Source organism: Cervus canadensis, chromosome 16 (genome assembly GCF_019320065.1).
Source record: "Cervus canadensis isolate Bull #8, Minnesota chromosome 16, ASM1932006v1, whole genome shotgun sequence".
Taxonomy (NCBI): Eukaryota; Metazoa; Chordata; class Mammalia; order Artiodactyla; family Cervidae; genus Cervus; species Cervus canadensis.
The window spans coordinates 37,954,634-37,978,977 of record NC_057401.1 but is presented as its reverse complement, the minus strand read 5'-3'; the positions used below and the strand labels follow the sequence as shown (position 1 = coordinate 37,978,977).

At 43.2% G+C, this 24,344-nt stretch overlaps 1 protein-coding gene across 3 annotated transcripts in view; it reads right to left on the bottom strand.

Moving 5' to 3' along the window:
* Positions 1–24,344, bottom strand: part of ADAMTS12 (ADAM metallopeptidase with thrombospondin type 1 motif 12) — a 378,886-nt gene that overhangs the window by 341,363 nt on the left and 13,179 nt on the right. The window lies entirely within an intron of this gene.

Here is a 24,344-nt window from a genome sequence, read left to right as displayed (position 1 = left end):
TTGGCTATTCTCTGTTTAAAAAAAAAAAAATCAGAACAGTGCTGAGATTAAGACCACAGTAACAGGAGGTCAGCTGTTTCAATCTCCTAAAGGATGTGTGTCCTTTAAAAAGTCACTAAACTCATTTGTGCCTCAGTTTTCTTGCCTAGAAATGGCAGGTGGCAATAATATTTATCTTATAGGTTTTTAGTAAAGATTAAGTTAGATTGAAGCCTGGTCAGAAGGGTGGGTATTTGTTAACAGAGATCTTTTATTTTAAATTTCAAGTATCTACTAACCCATATGTGGGTGGTGTAGGCTAACCATGATTTAAATCAGAATTTTGCTGCCTGCTCCCATTAAATGTTTGACAGTTGAACTAATGGGCACGTGCCCCTCCCAAGCCATCCCTGGTGGCTCAGATGATAAAGAATCTGCCTGTAATACAGGAGATCTGGTTCAGTCCCTGGGTCAGGAAGATCCCCTGGAGAAGGGAAAGGCAACCCACTCCATTATTCTTGCCTGGAGAATCCCATGGACAGAAGAGCCTGGTGGGTTACAGTTTGTGGGGTTGCAAAGAGTTGGACACGACTGAGCGACTTACACTTCCCAAGTCTACACATTACTGAATCACACTGAGACAAAACACAGTCCTTTCTTTAGAGAATTCCAAGACAGCCTCCGTGATGTGTGGCTGGCACTCCTGGCTCCAACCCTGGGAGGGATCAAGAAAACAGAGGACTGCACTCCACGCTGAGGGAAGCCGACTGGACAGGGGCATCCTTGCTTGGTTCCCAAGCAAGGTCAAGCTTCTCACCTCCTAGGTTTGTCTTCCTGGCATTTCAAAAATCCTGCTAATACTGTGCTCCCTTGCCCCTATCTCCACCGTCTTGATCACTGAAAAAAAGTTGTATGGAGTTCTTCACTGAAACACAAGCAGTAAAAGCATAATAACTTAGCCCTGCTCCCCTGCTTTTGTCCATCCTTTTATGTTCACTATAAATACACCACAGGGTTTTGCTTGGTACTTTCATGAAATGGAAAGAAGAAAATCTTCTGTGTTTCAATAGGGTCGAATAAAGTGACTAGCTGTGGGGGAGAAAGATGCTACAAAACAAAGATGGCTTAGGCATCAAAAAAGTCAAAGCTATTTTTCTAAATGTATTTTGATGAAAAGATTATTCTCTAAGCTACCCCCAAGTTCCCCATTCACTGACATTCCTGGATAGATCCTAAGTGTGTACTATTTGCAGAAAGAGGCTAAACTTTGATGAAGGAGTAAATGCCCTAGGAAGGTGTTCACTTAATTCATTTTCTCTAAAGCTTTATAAAAGTAGCGTGACACAGGTCCGGAACTCAAAAGATTAGCACAGCCTATTTTATTCTTTTTCTTTCTTTACCTCCATCTTTATAATAGCTTAATTTAAGACATAACAATGCTCAGACTCTAGGGCACCCTGCAGTGTTCAGATTCCTCTTCCCTCACTAGCTGTGAGCTGGCAGCCTTCCTATCCACTCCCCTGCCTCCGTTTCTTCACCCTACCTGTGAACTGACCATGGTTCACGTGGCATTTTAAGAGCTCAGAATCAGAAACCCAACAACCTGAGTTCACTCAGTTGCTTACTAGATGCAAAAACTCAACTTCCTTAACTTTTCTTTGTCTCAATTTTTCCTTCTGTCAGGTGGAGAATACTATAGCACCACCTCATAGATTTGTGTGTGTGTGTGGCAACTCTTTGTGCCCCCAAGGACTGTAGCCTGCCAGGCTCCTCTGTCCATGGGATTCTCCAGGCAACTGTAGTTGAAGTTAAATGAAATAAAGCTGTAAAACATCTAGAGTAGGGTTCATTCTGGTAATGTTACAGGGAAGAGTCAATTTTGACTCTTTCATGCTAGATATGTTTCTTTAACTTTAACCCTTGTTTGCTTTTCCTTTTTTTTGCCACTTTTGTTATTATAATCATACATAAATGGCTTGCCTCAGAGAATCCTGCCCCTCTGCCTATTAAGCTAAAGTGCCTTTATTCATAACCAGATCCACCTGTAGATTACAGGAAGAAAGAAATTAACACAAACCCCTGTCTGAGGCTTGCCATTCTAGGAGATAGCTGCAAGAATTAAATGGTCTTCTCACTTTGTTTTCCTCACCTCCTCCCAGTTCTAATCCATAAAAGAATCTGGCATCCAGACATCGACAGAATGGTTATTTTGAGAAATCACTCTGCTATCTTCTCTGTCAGCTGACTTTCCAAAAAAAGTTGTATTCCTTGCCTCAACACCTTGTCTCCTGGATTCATTGGCTCCTTGCAGTGAGCAGATCAAGCTTGGACTAGGTAACAGTAACTGTCATAGCAATCACAGTATCAGCTCTCTGCTCAAGACCTTAGGAATGCAGCAGCCTTCCTCCAGCCTTGGTCCTCTGCCACACTGAGACCCTGTATCCCCAAGGCAAACCAACAGGGGTAGGAATGATCTTCAGCCCACAGATGCAGCCTCTGTCCCGCTTCTGAACTAGCCTGTGGATCAGCCTCAGGGCCCTAGCTACCAAGGCCTGTGGTTTAACACAAAGATTCAGGAGGCTAGAAACTCCCATGTCCTCTAAGCTGAGCTGCCTGCATGCCAGTCCTGGCATGTTCACCCAATCTCTGCGACCAGCCTTCAGCACAATCTCTTGGCTCTTACATCAGTCCTGGATTGTCAAGGGGAACTCTAGTCTACTCAGGCAGGTCCTGAAATCCACAGCCCTGATTTCCCAGGGTTCAGAGGCTCAGGACACTGCTGGAGCTCCCTCTTCTTCCTGAACCCTGACCTCACACTTCTCTGCACCTTCACCCTCATCCTCCTTGTGTTAGCAGAACGGATCTGACACTGGTGTCCGGCATCTCCCCATCCATCCCAAGCAAGCCCTTGTCCTGAATATGCTCTGCCTGCCCGTGGACACGCTTGCACCTTAGCCGTGCCCCATGAATAGGGAGCGGTACAGAGCCTTCGAGAAGCAGCATCTGGTCAACCTCGTGGGCTTCACGCCAGCCTCCGGACTAACCTGCCGCCAGGCGTGCACGCGCAGGGAACGCGGAGTAGGGCGCCCCGCCAGCTTCCTGGGCTCCCCATTCACAAACCCCCACCTACCAGGCCAAGCAGCTCTTTGCCCTAAAGATCGAAATGAAGGTGAAGGACTCGGCTGAGGCTAGAACAGCCCCCAGACGTCTGTCAGGGACCCAGGATCTGCGGGAACCGGCGCTGCGGCCAGAAGGGCGCAGCCTCCCACCCTGCGCAGCCGCTGGAGCGCACCCTGAAGAGGCCGGCCCTGGAGGAGCCAGCAGAGATGGACTTCTGCCGTCCTCAGGAAAGCAGCAGGCGGAGCGCAGAGCACGAAGCCCCGAGACCAACGCAGCCATGTGCTCACGAGCTCTGTGGAAGTTAGGAGGGTTCAGCTTCAAGGGGGGCGTCTCCAAGGCTGTGGGGGTACAGCCTGCACATCAGTGACCTGCTGCTACCTGGGCGCAGGCCACGTGCCCGAGATCCACGCCAACACCCCCCTCCACGCCCGAGGCCCTGGCATTGCTTTCTCTCAGCTAGAAATGTACAAAAGCACAGACACCCTCAAAAAGTCGTTTAAAAAAAAAAAAACACCTTTAAAATGTGGGGGGTGGGGAACTTACAAATAAAAAATTCCCATCCAAGGCAAAGTCATTTCACTGTGCTCCGAGTCCTGGACCCCCTTGCTCCTCAGGGTCCCTGTCTCATCAGTGGTCCTCCTCTCTGTGTAGTGAGAGGCTCCCAGGGCCTTTTCTCAAGCCCCTCCCAACTTCCCAAAAGAGAAAGTCAGCTCACCCATAACCCTTGCTTCCTCTCCATCCAATGACCTGTATTCTTCTTTTTCTTCAACAAGAATTGCCCACATTTAAAGCTTAATTTCCTCCCATTCACTCTTCCTTGAATAGATTTCTGCCCTCCCCACATCACTGTTATGCATACCATAAGATTTTTAGGCCCTGACGCCTCTTCATTTTCCTCTTAAACCCACACCCTTCCTGACCCCGCAATCTCACACACCTGGATGACCAGGTGAACAGAATTAACAACATCCATGCATCAGGTAACCCTGTCACACACCCCTTCAACCATCTCTCAGCAGTACTTCTCCATCACCAGAACAGGAGGATTATGATTTTGCGTTGTTAGGGCATCTAGGGATACAGGGCCAATAGGAAATTGGATAGATTCATCTGGAAATCACAACAGAGAGAAAATCCTGTGTAATGAGCAGAGAAGTGAAATGTGTTTTCCTCATGCCCTTTCGACCTCAATCTCCTTTTACTGATTCCCATTCTTCCTTTTTAATGTTTACATAAATTTAGGGTGCTATGTTAGGGGTATATTTCAAGTTATACAGCTGAGTTGAAGGTCAAATAGAATTCACTGTGAGGATGGCTCCCCTATAAGTAAACTAGGCTTGCATCTAGCCTCAAAGGGAGGGTTGACAAAGCTTTTTAGAGCAAAAGCAGTTTAAAACAGGAGTTGTCCACACTGTGATTTTAAACAGATCTTCACACTAAATATTTAATAATATTATTAAATTTTATTAATTTAATAATATTATTAAATACTACAATTTTGGTTAATTTATTAAAATTAATGTTAATAAAATTAAAAGTTACTTTATATCCACAATGCTTCATAAAGAACTATTGAGAAAACTCCAGGGGTGGCTGGAAAAACACAGGAAAATAGGAAGCAGGCATGATTCCGGACACTGGGGGAACTTAGTCATATAACAGTTGGTGGAGACATCCTGCAGATGACTCATATAAGGAGAGAAGACCCCAAGATACCAGGATGGTGGGTGTGAACACCAATAACCAGTACAACAGTGAGATGTGAATGCTAAGGATGGAAACAAAGGCCAGGACAGCTACCAAGGGCAGAGCCACACTTGGCGGGCACACAAGAAATACCAGGGAAGAACTGGGAAGCTGTCACCAACCCAGCTGAATTGGAAAGGTACTTGGTGGCCACTGGGACAAACATGGTCAAATTACAAAGTGCCCTTCCCTCTCCCTAGTCTCTCTCTACTCCTCTCTTCCTAAACAACTCAGTTTGATAGCTCTTAAGTAGGGTAAAGTGAAGTAAGCAACTGCAAGACTGGGTCAGGAGATTGAAGGTATGAGACGAGCGGAGGTGGGAACAGTGCAGAGTGAAAAGGTAACAGGCCCAGGAGGGATGTGTGATGCAAGGCAACAGAACCTGGTACCCAGACAAAGGGGAACAGGCATCCATGTTGATGGGAAAGTGGTACAGTGCTGGGTGTCAGAGCCGAAACCAGGAAAAGTTACAACCCCAGAGGGAGACAGTCTAGCTAGGGAATCAAAGCCCATTGGGCTGGCATGAGAGTTGGGGCCCAGGTAGGGTGAGGAGGGCACTCACATGAGGCATCTGGGTGGGTCATCAGCATGGAATAGAGGAGCCCAGTTCAGTCAACAAGGGCATCTACACAAGAAAGGAGGTGGCTGTAGCCATACCAGCAGTGGAATATTGGTTATAAATAGGGGGACTGATCAAATGACTAAATATACTAAGAATAATGGGAACTAGTTTTGTCACTGTCAGAGAAGACAGTTTACAAATTTGGAATGAGAGAAAACAAGAATAAGTCCTAAGTTGTTGGACTGGAATTGAATTTATTACTATAAATTCATAATCTTCTAAATGTATAGATAAATATACTAATAACTACAGATGTGACTGTGTTTTGATTTATAGGTGTGTATATATGCGGACACACATATTTCATTGAGTGGACCTGGAAGAGTAACATCCAATAGCAGTGAGCACATCTAATGTCCAGATCTTTGCTTCTATGTACCATTTTCAGGAAAGGGAGAAAAAAAGTTCCCTGAAGTAATGGCTGATTCTAGAGCTAGGAAAGTACAAGATAAGTCTAGAATATCTTACTGTACCCGAAAACAACAGAGTGCTCAAATAGTGATGGATCAAGTCTAAAGGACACAGATGCCAGGCTGAAGGACTTTCCCTGACCAAATTGAGACACATGAGCAACACAATAAATAATGATATATTAGGACGCAAGTTCATACTAACAACAATAAATGAATGTCTATGAGAAAGAGAATGTTTACATATTTTCAAAGTCCTTTCCCCCTAAATATTTATTAATTAGAGTAGAAAGACTTTCTGCTTTACACTGCTTTCTTGTAGTTCCTCCAAGGCGCTTCCTTTGCTATTTCCCACTCCATGACCTGTTTACATGTTCCAGAAATGCTCTCTTCCTTTTATCACATTTGTCCTTCAAACTCAGATCAAAAATTATCTTCTCCAAAAAGCCTTCTCCCAAATCCCAGACCTTATTGGGTCCCTATTTTATATGCTCCTGTAGCATTCATAGCACTTACCAACATCCCAATTGTTTGCAATTAGTTATCTAATATCTAATACCAACAGCTAGGCACACCAACATCCTTCTTATATTATGGACATTTATTAGTGGTAGCAGTAAATGCTGATATTCGCACTTCTCCATGTAAGCATTCCCTGTGGAATGTTCCCAAGGTAGACACTGACAAAATGCACAGAGAACTTAGAGAAAATCGTCAACGGATGCTTTATCGCACACTCCCTGAAGCGAGCTATAGTCACAGGCTTAAAATGCAGATCTTCCAGCTCCAAGTTCAGAGCTATGCCACAAGGCTCCAGCTTTGTTCTGGAAATTCCACAGTGCCCAATTTACATACAACTTCTGTCCTCCACAGAGACACTGAGCCTTTAAAAGTCTACAGTAAGAATTCCCTTCCTTCTTAAGGCTGACTGATAGCTTATATTATTTAACTTTTAAAGGAAGACTACGAATAGCCAAAGGGTATATGAGAAGATGTTCAACATCAATAATCATCAGGGAAATGCAAAGCAAAACCTCAGTGAGGTACCAACTCACACCTGTCAGAATGGCTAATATCATAAAAAAAAAAAAGCTAGGACTTCCCTGGTGGTCCAGTGGTTGAGAATCCACCTTGCAATGTAGGGTATGTAAGTGCAATCCCCAGCCCAGGAACTAAGATCCTGTATGCCTCAAGACCCAGCACAGCCAAATTAATTAAAAAAAAAAAAAAAGAATGTATTGTATAACATGGGGAGTGAAAAAGAGAAGCTGACAAGGTTGAGGAGGATGTGGAGAAACTGAACCCTTATACACTGTGGGTAGGAATGTGAAACAGTGCCACTGCTTTGGAAAATAGTATGGATATTTCACAAAAACTTAAAAGGAGAACTACCATACGATCCAACAATGCCACTTCTGGGTAGGTATTCAGAAGAATTGAAATCAGGATCACAATGAGCTCTCTGCACTCCCACATTCATCACAGCATTATTCAAAAAAGCAAAAACATGAAAATAACCCAAATGTTCATCAATAGATAACAAAGAAAATATGAAATACACACACATACCACCATGGAATAGTATTCGGCCTTTAAAAAGAAGGAAATCTCACCATTTCAGACACCATGGATGAACCTTGCATTGGTAAACAATGGTACATTAATGATAGTAAGTACCTTGGCCACAGACTGGGCACAGTGTCTGAGGTGAATTCCATGAGACCTTGGAAATTGTTCAGCCTTCATTTCACAGACAAGGAAGCTTGGACTGTGATGTATTTAGGGACTTGCCTCAGAGCTCCTGAGAACTAGGAGCAGTAAGGCATAAAGTGAAGGTTTCTCAACTCCAAGTCCAGTGCTTTTGATAAATAAAAAAATAATATTCCCCAAAAACCTAAATCACAATGGGCTGGGCTAGAGATTGAATTAAAAGGGAAGAACAGTCCACTTATCATACTTGCATCTCTTTATTAAAACAGTTGAATGGAAACATAATTAACTAGTTAAAAAAACTGAATCCTTTCCAGAAAAGGAATGTAAAACATTTATCAGTAGATCTCAGAGCCTTTCCTGTTCATTGGACAAGGCAAATGCCATCACAATCTTCCAGAGAGAAAGAGAAGGGAAACTGGCTGAGTGTCTTCCATCCATCCTCCAAGTTCAGACATGCTCCCTGCTCTAATGCCATTTCAAACAAATGATGATCAAGGATCTTTTACATCTTCACCTATAGTTGTCACTGTGATTTCATCCATATTCTGAACCAGAGCTTTAGATGCAAATCCATTTCTGTGGACATCTTGTCAACAAACTGTGGGAAATTCTTAAAGAGATGGGAATACCAGACCACCTTACCTGCCTTCTGAGAAATCTGTAGGCAGGTGAAGAAACAACAGTTAGAACCGGACATGGAACAACTGACTGGTTCAAGATTGGGAAGGGAGTAGGACAAGCCTGTATATTGTCACTCTGCTTATTTAACTTAAATGCAGAGTACATCATGCGAAATGCCAGGCTGGATGAAGCACAAGATGGAATCCAGGCTTCCAGGAGAAATATCAACAACCTCAGATATGCAGATGATATCACTCTAACGGTAAAAAGTGAAGGGGAAGTAAAGAGCCTCTTGATGTAGGTGAAAGGGGAGAGTGAAAAAGCTGGCTTGAAACTTAACATTAACGAAAATTAAGATCACGGCATTTGGTCCCATCACTTCATGTCAAATAGAAGGGGGAAATGTGGAAGCAGTGACAGTTTTTATTTTCTTGGGCTCCAAAATCACTGCAGACAGTGACTGCAACTGTGAAATTAAAAGATGCTTGCTCCTTGGAAGGAAAGCTATGACAAACCTAAATCAGTTCAGTTCAGTAGCTCAGTTGTGTCCGACTCTTTACGACCCCGTGTACTGCAGCATGCCCGGCTTCCCTGTCCATCACCAACTCCAGGAGCTTGCACAAACTCATGTCCATCGAGTCAGTGATTCCATCCAACCATCTCAGCCTCTGTTGTCCCCTTTCCCCCTGCCTTCAATCTTTCCCAGCATCAGGGTCTTTCTCACTGAGTCAGTTATTTGCATCAGGTAGCCAAAGTATTGGAGCTTCAGCTTTAGCATCAGTCCTTCCAATGAACACCCAGGACTGATCTCCTTTAGGATGGACTGGTTGTATCTCCTTGCAGTCCAAGGGACTCTCAAGAGTCTTCTCCAACACCACAGTTCAAAAGTATCAATTCTTTGGTGCTCAGCTTTCTTTACAGTCCAACTCTCACATCCATACATGACTATTGGAAACATAATAGCTTTGACTAGATGGATCTTTGTTGGCAAAGTAATGTCTCTACTTTTTAATTTGCTGTCTAAGTTGGTCATAGCTTTTCTTCCAAGGAGCAAGCGTCTTTTAATTTCATGGCTGCAGACACCATCTGCAGTGATTTTGGAGCCCAAAAAAAAAAAAAAAAAACCAAAGTCTGTCACTGTTTCCATCGTTTCTCCATCTATTTACCGTGAAGTGATAGGACCAGATGCCATGATCTTAGTTTTTTGAATGTTGAGTTTTAAGCCATCTTTTTCACTCTCCTCTCACTTTCATTAAGAGGCTCTTAGTTCCTTTTCAGTTTCTGCCATAAGGGTGGTGTCATCTGCATATCTGAGGTTACTGATATTTCTCCCAGCAATCTTGATTCCAGCTTGTGCTTCATCCAGCCTTGTATTTCACATGTTGTACTCTGCATATAAGTAAAATAAGCAGGGTGACAATATACAGCCTTGTGGTACTCCTTTTCCTATTTGGATCCAGTCTGTTGTTTCACATCCAGTTCTAACTGTTGCTTCTTGACCTGCATATAGATTTCTCAGGAGGCAGGTAAGGTGGTCTGGTATCCCCATCTCTTTCAGAATTTTCCAGTTTTCTGTGATTGACACAGTCAAAGGCTTTGGTATAATCAATAACGCAGAAGTAGATGTTTTTCTAGAACTCTTGTGCTTTTCAATGATCCAAAGGGTGTTGGCAATTTGGTCTCTGGTTCCTCTGTCTTTTCTAAATCCAGCTTGAACATCTGGAAGTTCATGGTTCACGTACTGTTGAAGCCTGGCTTGGAGAATTTTGAGCATTAGTTTGCTGGCAGATGAGACGAGTGCAGTAGTGCGGTAGTTTGAACATTCTTTGGCATTGTCCTTATTTGGGACTGGAATGAAAACTGACCTTTTCCAGTCCTGTGGCCGCTGTTGAGTTTTCCAGATTTGCTGGCATATTGAGTGGAGCACTTTCACAGCATCATCTTTTAAAATTTGAAATAACTCAACTGGAATTCCATCACCTCCACTAGCTTTGTTTGTAGTGATGTTTCCTAAGGCCTACTTGACTTTGCATTCTAGGATGCCTGGCTCTAGGTGAGTGCTCACACCATCGTGATTATCTTGGTCCTGAAGATATTTTTTGTACAGTTCTTCTGTGTATTCTTGCCACCTCTTCTTAATATCTTCTGCTTCTGTTAGGTCCCTACCATTTCTGTCCTTTATTGAGCCCATTTGTGCATGAAATGTTTCCTTGGTATCTCTAATTTTCTTGAAGAGATCTCTAGTCTTCCCCATTCTAATGTTTTCCTCTATTTCTTTGCACTGATCACTGAGGAAGGCTTTCTTATCTCTCCTTGCTATTCTTTGGAACTCTGCATTCAAATGGGTGTATCTTTCCTTTTCTCCTTTGCCTTTCACTTCTCTTATTTTCTCAGCTATTTGTAAGGCTTCCTCAGACAACCATTTTGCCATTTTTGCATTTCTTTTTCTTGGGGATGGTCCTCATCACTGTCTCCTGTACACTTCTCCTATTGGAGAAGGGAATGGCAAACCACTTCAATATTCTTGCCTTGAGAACCCCATGAACAGTATGAAAAGGCAAAAAGATATAACACTGAAAGACGAACTTCCCAGGTTGGTAGGTGCCCAGTATGCTACTGGAGAAGACAAATCTAGATAGTGTATTGAAAAAGAGACATTGTTTTGCTGAGAAAGGTCCGAATAGTCAAGTCTATGGTTTTCCCAGTAGTCATGTATGGATGTGAGAGTTGGACTATAAAAAAAGGCTGAGTGCCAAAGAATTGATACTTTCAAATTGTGGTGCAGGAAAAGGCTCTTGAGAGGCCCTTCGACTGCAAGGAAGTCAAACCAGTCAATCCTAAAGGAGATCAGTCCTGAATATTCATTGGAAGGACTGATGCTGAAGCTGGAACTCCAATACTTTGACCACCTGATGTGAAGAGCTGGCTCATTGGAAAAGACCCTGATGCTGGGAAAGATTGAAGGCGAAAGGAGAAAGGAGCAGCAGAGGATGAGATGGTTAGACAGCATTACTGACTCAATGGACATGAATCTGAGCAAACTACAGGAGACAGTGTAAGATAGAAGAGACTGGTGTGCTGCAATCCATGGGGTCTCAAAGAGTCAGACACAACTTTGTGACTGAACAACAACTCCCTGCCCCACTCTTAAGACACACACACACACAGTCTGCTCCTATATCTGCAATAAACACCAATTTGTCTGGAAACTCTATGAGCAGCTCATTTTCAGCATTCTTTCCCTATCAAGCTACACAGAGGTAGAAAAGAGGTAAGAAATTTATATAAATAAGTTCAATAACTTGTTATATAAGTTATGACTTATGTATATTTAAAATTAGATATAGTGTCAACATATATTTGAAATATATAAATTATTTTCAAAGTTCTATATACACATGTCTCCTAAGTTAAATAAGCCTTACTGAACAAACAGCTCAAACTTGTGTGTTTGTTCTGCAGATGTGCTTTTAAAAATTGTAAAAATAAAAATAGTAAGAAAAAGGAAAGCCAAAGAGAGAGCCCAGAAAACCCACAACTGGGGGAGAAAATTGGTCCTTAGAGATAAGTCAAGAATGTTGGAGGATCGCAAAGAGAGAAGTTCAGTTGTAAACTTAAAAAAAAATAAAATAAAATAAAAAACTTACTAAGAGAAAGGAAGCCTGCTTGGAAGAAAAGTAGTGCTATCTGATGACCTAGTCAGAGGCTGGAAGCTGTGCCTTTTTAAATTGTGTGACTCATTCCTTGGGACCAAAGCAGAAAGCAAGTGAGGAAAATATTTCCAGAGAAAAATCTGTCTGTAAACAGGGTGGCGGGTGGTCAGGGCCTGGTGAAGGGGTGAGTCAATGATACGAAATGGGACTGTTTAGTATGAACTTTTGCAACTGATAAATCGGTTTCTCAGAATAGCTCCCTGTCCTCGCAGCCAGTTTCACTGCAGAGCCATGAAGGGATTGCAGTGAGGATGTGCAGTCTGGAAGTCAAAGAAGCTGAGTCTGGAAGGAGGCACTGGTGTAGGAAAGTCACTCTCAATGAACTCCAGGCTTATCTCAAGCAGGGAAATCAGCAAATCCAACAATACACACTATTGGGAAATCTCAGAAGGTTTTTTTTTTTTTAATGTGTTTGTTTAGAGGAAGATTTTCAGTGCTAAACTATTTGAAAAGCCTTAAAAGCAGATAACCAGGTATAATCCATGAAGAAGGCAAACAGGACATCTTGGTACTAACAAATGGTTATGGACAAGTGGAAAAAGAAACATGTACTTTCTCTAAGGCCCCAATGTATTTAGTCAAAGATTAGAACTTAATGAAAGTAAGGTGGCCCAGCCCAGGAACAGAGGTCATGTCTCCCATCCCCGTGGTCTGAGGGGGCAGGGGCACTATTATAAGCAGTCCTGTTTGCATGGACAGTGTCCTCCCAGAGCTGAGAAAGGAGCCCCATTCTTGCTTTGCCTTTTATACCTAGACTTTCATGAACATTCTGGAAAATGCCACACTTATAATCTCATAAGGGAACATTTATAAACATCAAGATCTTCTCATTCTGAACCCAAATGTAGCATCAACAAGTCTCCATCTCTTTGAGAAGGGGATGAAAGTCAGAACAGTGTTGGTTGTTATTATTTCCCTCAGGTTTCCAAGGCCCAGAAAGCTTTTCTCTTCTCAACAGCCTAGGTGAAATATGGAAGCAAGAGATTGCTACTTAGCACACACACCAGAGAGATGAGAACGAAAGAGCCTGAGAACCACCAGAAGCTGTCCATGGACTCTAACATAACAAAAGACTGCAGAAGACAGAAGAGCAGCAAAGGATGACAATGGGTACATCTGACCACAGTAACCCATCCTACTTGGCGTCCAAGGGTCCATGTACCTTTTCCATCTTTTTCTGTTATATCACAGTATCTAAGATTCCTCTTATACCCTTTCAGTCATCAACACTGATTAGAATAGCAGCTTCCCCCAGCCCCGATTACATCTATGCATCATTGGGCATCTGAGCAAACAATTTGCCAGAAGGATGTAATTTGTAAAAGACTGAACTCTAATAGAATTAAGGTCTCTGGGTTTGACAGGCCAGTGCTTGTCAAATTTTAATGCACATGCAAATTCCATGAGACTCCTGTTAAAATTTATGTTCTGTTTCAGCAGATGAGGGGTAGGAGCTGAGAATCTGCCTTTTTAACAAGCTCCCAGATGGTGCTCATTCTGCTGTCCATAGGCCACAGTCAACTCAAACAAGAGACCCAAAGAGGCACAGGATCCCATCTAAGGTCACATGGTTAGTAAGCATTGATCTCAGTTCCTCTGACTCTCAAATCAGTAAGATTGCTCCATGTGAAAAATATGCCATCACCCCCAACCTGGCTGTGTCTCTCTGACATGAGTTATCTGGTGGTTAAAAATAAATCGGTCCTCTCACACTGAAAGATCATCTCCAAAAATCAAGTAAAACATTTTTTCAATTACAAAGCCTAAAACCCAGGCCTCCTGCTTTCTCATTTCTCAAAATTCTTATTAATATCTGTCAATCAATGGAGATATTTTTTAAGGGAACCAGATCTTTCTGAAAGCTAATATTTAAGCTCCATGGACCTATGAGTCATGCTGGATTAAAAAAAAAGGAGATAAATATTAATATGTAAACACCTAGTGAGAAACTCTGGACACCCAATCTTCAGTTTCTGTAATGAAAACAGAAACAAGATTCAAAGTCAAGTCTCCAAAGAAGAGGGGGGTAACATCTCTATGCAGCATTTGTGTGGACCATGAGACAAGTAATTGACCTGATAATAAACAGAACATCCGGGCACTCATCTCCCATCACAGCTGACGGTCATTTCTCTCCTGCACAATGCCAGGACCATAGGGAAGAAGTGATTCATGATCACTGCTTCTTGAACTACTGATTCTTCAGGTCTCTCTCCCACTTTCAGTCTATCAAGTTGGGGACTCACAAAATGAACCTGATGAACTGAAAAGGAAGCAGAAAGACAAAAAGGGAGAGAAGGGAGAGAAAGAAATGTTCATGTTTATGAGCCTGTAACACAAAGCATTAATAGTGATGAAAGGACTCTCCCACCAGCCAGGGGCCCGGCTTCAAAGTCTCATGTCTGAGTAAGCATGGGTCTTACCAGGCAACCCCCAAAGGTCAGGGGTCATGGAGAATTCCTCAGCCTGGGAGCAGAGTCAGGAGATACACAGAGCATTTCTGTCCCTCCCCCTGGCAAGGAACAACAAACTCTGACACACAGGCGTCCTGCAACTCAGATGCGTGCTTTCTGCAAATAAACCACCAAGTTCCGCATGGTGAAGCAGGCAAGAAGCCATGCTGAGGAAGTTTTCCCACACAGCTCTGCCAAGGGGTTTCATTCCTCAGCTCCAGCACCCCAGGCTTCAGCCGCAGTCCAAGAACAGGAGGACAGGAACAGTTACATTTTTTGCTTGTAGGGCAAAGAATCACTAGGACTTTTCATCTAGGCCAAGAACTCAATGGCACTCGAGGGAGTCAGTGATATAATATAAAGCACATCTTCTCAGTAGACACACCATCATAAAGCAGAGATTCTTAAACACCACTAACCTCATTTGTAGCATTCATATAGCAAAATGCAGGGAACACTTAATTCTCACATTTTTGAACATTCAGCTCAGTTCAGTCACCCAGTCACATCCAACTCTTTGCAACCCCATGGACTGCAGTACACCAGGCCTCCCTGTCCGTCACCAATTCACGGAGCTTACTCAACTCACGTCCATTAAGTCGGTGATGCCATCCAACCATCTCATCCTCTGTCGCCCCCTTCTCTTCTTGCTTTTAATCTTTCCCAGCACCAGGGTCTTTTCAAATGAGTCAGTTCTTTGCATCAGGTGGCCAAAGTTTTGGAGTTTTAGCTTCAGCATCAGTCCTTCCAATGAACACCCAGGACTGATCTCCTTCAGGATGGACTGGTTGGATCTCCTTGCAGTCCAAGGGACTCTCAAGAGTCTTCTCCAACACCATGGTTCAAAAGCATCAATTCTTTGGCGATCAGCTTTCTTTATAGTCAAACTCTCACATCCATACATGACTACTAGAAAAACCATAGCTTTGACTAGACGGAACTTTGTTGGCAAAGTAATGTCTTTGAACATTAGAACCTAACAAAATTTAAATTGTTAAAATTATTGTAACAGCACTTCCTAGCAAAAAAGCTGATACCTGGCTGGTTAGAAGCTGGAAAACAATTCCAAAGTTTCATACTGTCCTGCATCCAAAGATTGAATTTCTTTTCAGAGTATCTTTTCCATTTGTTCTGGGGACAAAGATTAAAATTCTTTCACTTCAATGTGAAGATGGCTAAACAAAGAATGAAAAGGATGCCTTCAAACGCAGCTCATGGGTTATTTATTTCAGCAGAAATATCTCACTGTTTTGGGTGTCTTTACAGAGCCAGGTTTTTTCTCTACATATATGGACAGGAACTGACCCTTCATGGAATTGTTTCTTCATGGGAAGACCCCTCCCTTGTGTTCCAGCTCAAGCTGTTGTTCACTGGAGGTTAGAAGCAAAGACTCCAGAGTTTCAGGCAATAGGACAGACTTATTCTTCACCTTGAATCAAAGGGGAAACTGGGAAAGGCACTCAGTCAGGACTGACTGTAGCTCAGTTGAAAAGGATCTGTTTCTAATGCACACAGCCCCCACCTCTCCACACTGTTATTTGAAACTGAACACCTCAGGCTTTGGGAAACATGCTGAAGATGAATAGTTGTGTTCTCCTGTGATTGTCACCTGGGGTCCACAGAGTCAAGTCCTATGGGAAGAGGGCTCTGGGACTACTGCAGAGCACATGTTTGTGCAAATTGCAAGAGAGGGTGATTGCAAGAGAGGCAGATGAAATTTTAGCAGATGCCCCCTCCAGACAAATGAATTTAAAAGTCACCTCATCCAAAGCTAAGTACAAAAAGATGTCCCTCTTTGACCCCTTTTCCTCCTAGAGCCAGGACATGGTTTAGCTGGAAGAGCCTGAGCTGGGTTCCAGCCCTGAGTCCCCTAGATGGGGTACCTTTGTAGGATTTGTAACACACGAACTGCCTGATGGGACCCTAATGGGCCTTTAGGTTAGGAATTTCCCTGAAGACACTAGATATTCTTTGAAACAGAATATCTATTCTCTTCTTTTCTATTCTTTGAAAGAAACTTCTAGAAAGAAGAACTAGAAACAAAGATGGGGAAAATGTCCCCCTTTCTCAGAGGCCTCATGATTGGGCCCAGGCTTCAGAAGAAAACTATGTTTCAGCGCATCCCTTGCCCTGGAGACGTGTTGGGTGATTCTTTTGTGTGTGTGTGTGTGTGTGTGTGTGTGTGTGTGTGTTCATCACTCAGTCGTGTCCAACTCTCTGCAACCCCATGGGCCAGAGCCTGCCAGGCTCCTCTGTCTATGGGATTCTCCAGGCAAGAATACTGGAGTGGATAGCCATTCCCTTCTCCAGGACATCTCCCCAACCCAAGGACTGAACCCAATTCTCCCACACTGCAGGCAGATTCTTTACTGTCTGGGCCACCAGGGAAGTCCAGGGCAATTCTTGCTACACAGCAAAAGGCCAAGGGCTTGATTAGAGATTCTCCTGAAGCTCAGCCTAGGCTCAAAGCACAACCAAGGTGAGCAGAAGTTTTAGGTTATTATTTGATTTGTAGTACAGGCAAACCTTTAAAGAAATCTTGCTGAAAGGTCTGGAAAGATTCCACATGCCGAGGAGCAACTAAGCCCATGTGCCAAAACTACTGAGCCCACACTCTAGAGTCCAAGAACTGCAACTACTGAACCCATGTGTCGAGAGCCCGGGCTTCCCAACAAGAGAAGCCACTGCAATGGCTGCAGTGGCTTCAAGCCCACCCACCACAATGAAGAGTAGCCCCTGCTCAATGCAATTAGAGAAAATCTGCACAGTGAAGCAATGATGACCCAGCACAGCCAATAAAAAAATTAATTAAAATTATAGTATGGATTCTGATGTGTTTTGCAGAACTAAGGAGAGGCCTGAATGAGAATAGCAAATTGACTGCAGTGTCCACTTGCCAAAGTCGACATGGTGGCAGTCACCACACCACCATCACTTGTAGAGTGATGGACCCAGGAGGGCCTTGTAGCAGAGGCAACATCACCTTGCAATGACGGGGGGCCAGGGCCCTGGGAACCCACCAGAAGTGGCGCAGGGACCATTTAAGCAGATTGAATTCTGGGATTCAACAGATGGCATTCAAACCATTGCTTGGGTAGTTAAGGATCTATAATCTCATTGTGAAGCCACAGGCTGGAAAGGCCTACAGAAACTTGGAGCAGTATAAAGACGAAATAGTGAAGTGAACACTTTCATTCATTCAACTACTATTTACTGAGTGCTTATTATGAAACATAGCTTAACATGTGTACAAGACAGGGCGAGGGAAAGGAAAGGTAAGCAAAAAAGAGAAGAAAATATCAGGTACTGTAGGTTACCTACATTACCTGGGTTACCTAGGCAATGTGATAGAATACTGGAGGAGTGTAGACTTTAGATTGTGCAGTCAGGGAAGACCACAAGCTGGTATCTGAAAGATAAGAAGGAGCAGCTATGTAGAAAACTGAGAGAAGAGTGTTCTATGGAGAGAGGAAACTGTCCATGCAAAGACAATAAGGCCAGAGAGGGCACGATACTTTGAAAAAGAGAGAGAAGGTAAGGAAGGTGGGGTGGGGAGGAAGAAGAGGAAAGAAGGAGGAAGGAAGGGAGTGAGGGAAGGAAGGAGGGAAGGAAGAAAAGAAAGAAAATTAACCTTTAACTAAGTCTCAAACTTTATACAAAAATTAACTCAAAATGGATCATGAATTTAAATATAAAATGTAAACATTGGGGGGCTTCCCTAGTGGCTCAGACAGTAAAGAATCTACCTGCAATACAGAAGACCCAGGTTCAATCCTTAGTTCAGGAAGATGCCCTGGAAAAGGGAATGGCAACCCACTCCAGTATTCTTGCCTGGAGAATTCCATGGACAAAGGAGCCTGGAGGGCTACAGTCCATGGGGTGGCAAAGAGTCAGACATGACTGAGCAATGAACAGTTTTATTTTCACTTTTCAAAACCTAAGGAGAAAAAAAAAAAAAAAACCTAAGGAGAGGATGGAGGCAGGATGGAAATAAGTGTGTCTGAAAGAGCAATGTGAGTGATAGTTGTGATGATAATCTTGGGCATCTTGACTTGCCAATCCTGTCTGTGATATTGCATAGTAATTTTGCAAGATGTTACCATTGGTGGTAGGCAGCGGCAGGGGAGTGGGGAAGGGTACATGGGACTTCTCTGTCAGTTCAGTTCAGTTCAGTCACTCAGTCGTGTCCAACTCTGAGACCCCATGGACCACAGTGTGCCAGGCCTTCCTGTCCATCACGAACTCCCAGAGTTTACCCAAACTCATGTCCATTGAGTTGGTGATACCATCCAAACATCTCTTCCTCTGTCGTCCCATTCTCCTCCTGCCCTCAATCTTTCCCAGCATCAGGGTCTTCTCAAATGAGTCAGTTCTTCACATCAGGTGACCCGAGTATTGGAGTTTCAGCTTCAACATCAGTCCTTCCAATGAATACTCAGGACTGATCCCCTTTAGGATGGACTGGTTGGATCTCCTTGCAGTCCAAGGAACTCTCAAGAGTATTCTCCAACACCACAATTCAAAAGCATCAGTTCTTCAGCACTCACCTTTGTTTATAGCTCAACTCTCATATCCATACATGACTACTGGAAAAACCATAGCCTTGACTAGATGGACCTTTGTTGGCAAAGTAATGTCTCTGCTTTTTAATATTCTCTGTAGTGGTTCTTATAACAGCAAGTGAATCTACAACTATCTTGAGATATAAAGCTTAACTTTAAAAAAACTAAAAATAATACCTTTTCATAATTTTAATTCATAGTTGAGCTCAAAACAAGAAAGGAAATCTCAATATGCCCAAAGGGAAAAGGAAAAAGAGTTAACTGGGAGTTGAAGCTGAATAACCCTATTATTCAGATTAAGAGTCAGGATTTAACTGTCTAACAGGGGCTGGAATTGAGGCTAGGGTTTAGGATGGAGCCAAGAACTGTTTTCACCTTAACAAAGAACTGAGAAATACTGTGCCTGATTGTGAATAAAAATCAAAAATACTTGTTTACTGACTCTAGTATGCAGTCCAGATAATGGTGCCTAGCTCAAGCCCTTGATGGAAGTGGGGTACCCCATGAAGAGACAGAATCCCAATCCTGTATCATGCATAAGTGTGGAGTCTAACGCTCTGCACTGTCCTCCCAGTCCAGAAAACTAAACTGAAAGACGAACAACAAAGTAGCCTGCAGCAAATCCTGAAGGGCCCTTGCAAAGTTGCAAAGTGAAGTCGCTCAGTGGTATCCGACTCTTTGTGACCTCATAGACTATAGCCTGGCAGGTTCCTCCATCCATGGGATTCTCCAGGCAAGAATACTGGAGTGGGTTGCCATTTCCTTCTCCAGGGGAACTTCCTGACTGAAGGATCAAACCCAGGTCACTGGAATTGAAGGTAGACTCTTTACCGTCTGAACTACCCTTGGCAACTGCAAATCCAAAACCACCCCAAGGTTCTCACAGGTAACACTTCCCACTGAGGATGAATTCCGAATCTAATTGATTAAAGGATACAGTTTCTCACCAAAGAATACAGAATTAAACAAATCAACTAAACTCTTCAAATGAAACAAGTTCCATAACTTCAAAGTTACGCAAGTGTTGAGGGCAAATAGAGGATGAAAGTGGGGAAGATGACAGAGGGAAAGTCCCCGAGTCAGGACGTGGGCTGACCTGGTCTGCAGGCAGCCTCCAAGAGGATGGGCACCATGGTCATGTGAGAGGATACTAACTGCAGGAAGGAGGTCATCTCCATCTTGTCATGGGTGACCTTTCTCGGGTCTTCAGTTTGCAACCAGCTGAGTCTTCTCTAAGGGAGACTAAAGGAACCTCAAATTATAGACAACTCCAAGGGAACACAGCCCCTAACATTAGGATTACCACATCTGAAGCATAGAATAAGCCAGCCCTGAGCCATAAGAATGAGAAGCAGATGTCCTGCTCCACAAAAGAGGGTTTCCTGCATCAGATAGCCTTCCCAAATGCCACCTCTGTCCTCAGGAGTGCGGGGAGGCTTAGAGCTGGCATATTTTAAGCCTGTCATCCTGTGAATCTGAGTGTGGGGTCAACCCTAGGTGAAAGGGAAGAGAAGTATCCTGGCGATCAGCTCCCAGACAAGTGGTCAAAGAAATCAGACACAAGTGCAACCACCAACTTTGACTAGAACCACTGTAGGTGAGCGTTGTTGAAGGATGGTACATGAGCAAGTGAACCTGAAGCCAGCCAGCTTGTATGCTCACCAAAGAAACTCATTTGGCTTTGGTGCCTTTTCTTTATAGCCATCCACTAATTGTCCAATTATGTGTCAAAAGCTCTAGAACAATCCCAGTGAATTGGTTCTTCTGGAAAACTCATTCTATGATTTGAATCTCAAATTTCCCATCACCTTAGCCACCACCTAAGTCTTTGAGTTCACATTTGCTTCTTTGTGCTCCTGTGTTTTAAATGAATCTGAATCTGAAAAGACCCATGTGGTGGTTCTCATAGCTCCCTGGGGCCATTAGAAATTGCAAAGTTCCTATTCTATTCCCAAGCCTGGAATAATTCTAAACAATATACAATTTCCTTTAGAGAAAACAAGGCGAAATTAGGGAGCAGTTGAGGGCAAAGGTCCTCCATCCTGGCTGTGCACTAGAATCCTGGGGAGAGCAGCAACTTTACAGCAATATTGGCTAATCCTGCTAATTAACACCCATTCACACTAATTCAGTGGTTGGCAACACCTAAGGTACATCAGACTCTCCTAAGGAGTTTTTAAAAACACTGATTCTGGGCCCCACTCCCCTCTGACCAGTCAAATCAGAGTATCTGGGAGATGGGGTTGGGCATAGGTAATTTTTTAAAGCTTCTTAATTATTTACTATATAGCACAGGGAACTATATTCACCACCTTGTAAGAATCTAAACAAAAATAATCTGAAAAATATACACATATAAAATAGAATCATTCTGCCGGACACCTGAAACTAACACAGTATTGTAAATCAATTACACTTCAATTAAAAACAAAAAAAGAAGCTCCTTAATTGATCCTAATGATCAGCCTGGGTTAAGAATGACTGCCCTAATCCAGGGCTTCCCATACTTCAGTGAGCATCAGAGTCTCCTAAAAAGTTCATTAAGTCAAAATTTCAGGCACTTCACTGGTGGTCCAGTGATTAAGAATCCACCTTCCAATGCAGATCCCTGGTCGGAAAACTGAGGTCCCACAAGCTGCAGGGCAAGGAAGCCTACGCGCGGCAACTAAAGAACCCCACGAGCTGCAACGAAGACCCAGCACAGCCAGATAACTCAATTATTTAATAAAGCAGATAACAGAGATCAAAGTAGATCCATGGTTCCCGAGAAGGAGCAGACATGGGAGGATTGGGGAATGACTGCTAACAGTTTCTTTGGGGGCCAGTGAGAATGTTCTAAGATTGATTGTGGTGTTGGGTGCACAGCCCTGTGAGTATATTTAAAGTCATTGGATTGTACGCATTAAGTGCTAAATTCTATGTATGTGAATTATATCTCAATAAAGCTTCAAGGGCTTCCCCAGGGACTAAGTGGTAAAGAATCCACCTGCCAATGCAGGATCCCTGGGTCTGGAAGCTCCCCTGGAGGAGGAAAAGGCAACTCACTCCAGTATTCTTGCCTGAAAAGTCCCATGGACAGAGGAGACTGGTGGGCTACAGTCCATGGGGTCACAAAAGAGTGGCCCAAACTGAGCAACTGAGCACACACACAAAGTTGTTAAAACACACTCATATAGGTTTCTGCCCACCCCCAGAGATTCTGATGCTGTGGGTGTGAAGTGGAGAAATTTGAGGTGATATTTATTCTGTGAGGTCATAGACCAAACGGCTCTAGGCCACAGAAAGGCAATGGTATTTAAACTTCCTAATATTTTATGAGCACAATAATGGCTTACGAATGGTTAATGACTATATGTAGGTCCCCACATGAGTATTCCCTGGAGCAGTGTGGCCTTTGCATGTTTGTCTTGTGGATCACTTCACTCTTATGTGCCTGTCCTAGAACAAAGGCTCTTTATTCTGTTACTCTGGGAAGATCAGGTGACACTGATGCTTCCAGGGTTGTGTCATAGAAATGAGAGCAGGGATTGCACAGGGAAAACATCATATGAACCCAGAGAAAACTCAGAGGATGAGGACCATGAAGCCAGGAGATATCCCTCAGTTCAACCAAGCGGTGAATGAGGCCTAGGGAGACAAAGAGGGTAAAATTTATTGTGCTGTTTATGATCCAATTAAGGGGAAATGATACACAGCTATATATGAAAATCTAGATATACCAAATAAAGGGCAAAGCAAGACTTTCCACTTACTGTACAAAACAGTTCATCCACAGAGGTCCTTCAGAAAGTTGAACCTTCTCAAGACATTTACAGTGATGTACAGTGTTTTATGGGGCTTCCCAGGTGGCTCAGTGGTAAAGAATACACCTGCCAATGCAGGAGATGCATTCAATCCCTGGGTCCAGAAGATCCCCTGGTGAAGGAAATGGTAACCCACTCCAGTATTCTTACCTGGGAAATCCCATGCACAGAGGAACCTGGTGGACTACAGTCCATGGGGTCCCAAAAGAGTTGGGCATGACTTAATGACTAAACAACAACAATGTCTTATGTTAATCTTCCCACAGTTTTCTAGCAAAGCCAACTCAAACAGATACAGGATAAACAAACTCAAATTATGAAGAACAGGATTCTCAAGAAACAGGCAGTAAGGATGGAAAACTTGAAATGAGCGCCTCCTATAGGAATGCAAATGCCGCTCAGGAGTTTATCCAAAAAAACCTGCTCTGGCACAGTGCCAAGGCGGATGCCCCAGGCTCTGCCAACAACTGCCTCCAGGACTCCAGCACCTCTCCCCCTGCAGTCGGGCCCTAAGCACACTTGATTGGTACCGACCCCTGACTCCCACTCCAGTGTGACAAAAACCTCAACATCACTCTTAGGCATTGTTTGCCAGGCAGCTGCCAGAGGGGTAGTTGCTGTTGTCACTGCTGGAAGTACAGGGGAACAAAGGGGCCACTTTTTTTTTTTAAGTTTAAATTTTGAAAAAACAAACTTGGTCACATTTTGAGATGTAGCACAGAACACCTGAAAGACATGGGATGAAATTAACAACAGCACAGTAAAGATATTCAACATCTCCAAACTTCATCATCTGTTAAAACATAACCAAAATGGTGGTGAGGTGGATAATGTTGTAGAGAGGACAATGAGCATAAACCACATAACAAACCACACATTCAGGTGCCTGGTATATTAGAAACATAAATAACAATAGCAGCCAATATTCATTATGTCCATTATTTACCAGATACTCTTCTAAGATTTATATATATATTATATATAATGTATATATATATTATGTATATATAGATATACAAATGCATTTATTACTCACAGTGCTGTATTACAGAGATTAAGATACTTTTCTTGCAAAGCACAGATAGCAAATATTTGGGGCCTCATAGTCCCACACAGTCCCTATCCTGATCACTCAGCTCTGCTGTTGTAAGTCAAAAGCATGGGCATATCTGTGTTTCAATAAAACTTTATTTATAAAAACAAAAGGTGATCCAGGTTTGGCCCATGGGCTATAGTTTACCAACCCCTGCTTTGTGAGTTGGGGACTATTATTATCTCCATTCCACAGAGGAGAAAACAGAGGCACAAAGGGATCAACTGACAGCCCAAGGGTCCATGTGCAGTCTGATTATAAACTCATCAGAATTGATGCTTCTGAACTGTGGTGTTGGAGAAGACTCTTGAGAGTCCCTTGGACAGCAAGGAGATCCAACCCGTCCATCCTAAAGGAAGTAAGTCCTGAATATTCATTGGAAGGACTGCTGCTGAAGCTGAAGCTCCAATACTTTGGCCACCTGATGCAAAGAACTGACTCACTAGAAAAAACCCTGATGCTGGGAAAGATTAAAGGCGGGAGAAGGGGATGACAGAGGATGAGATGGT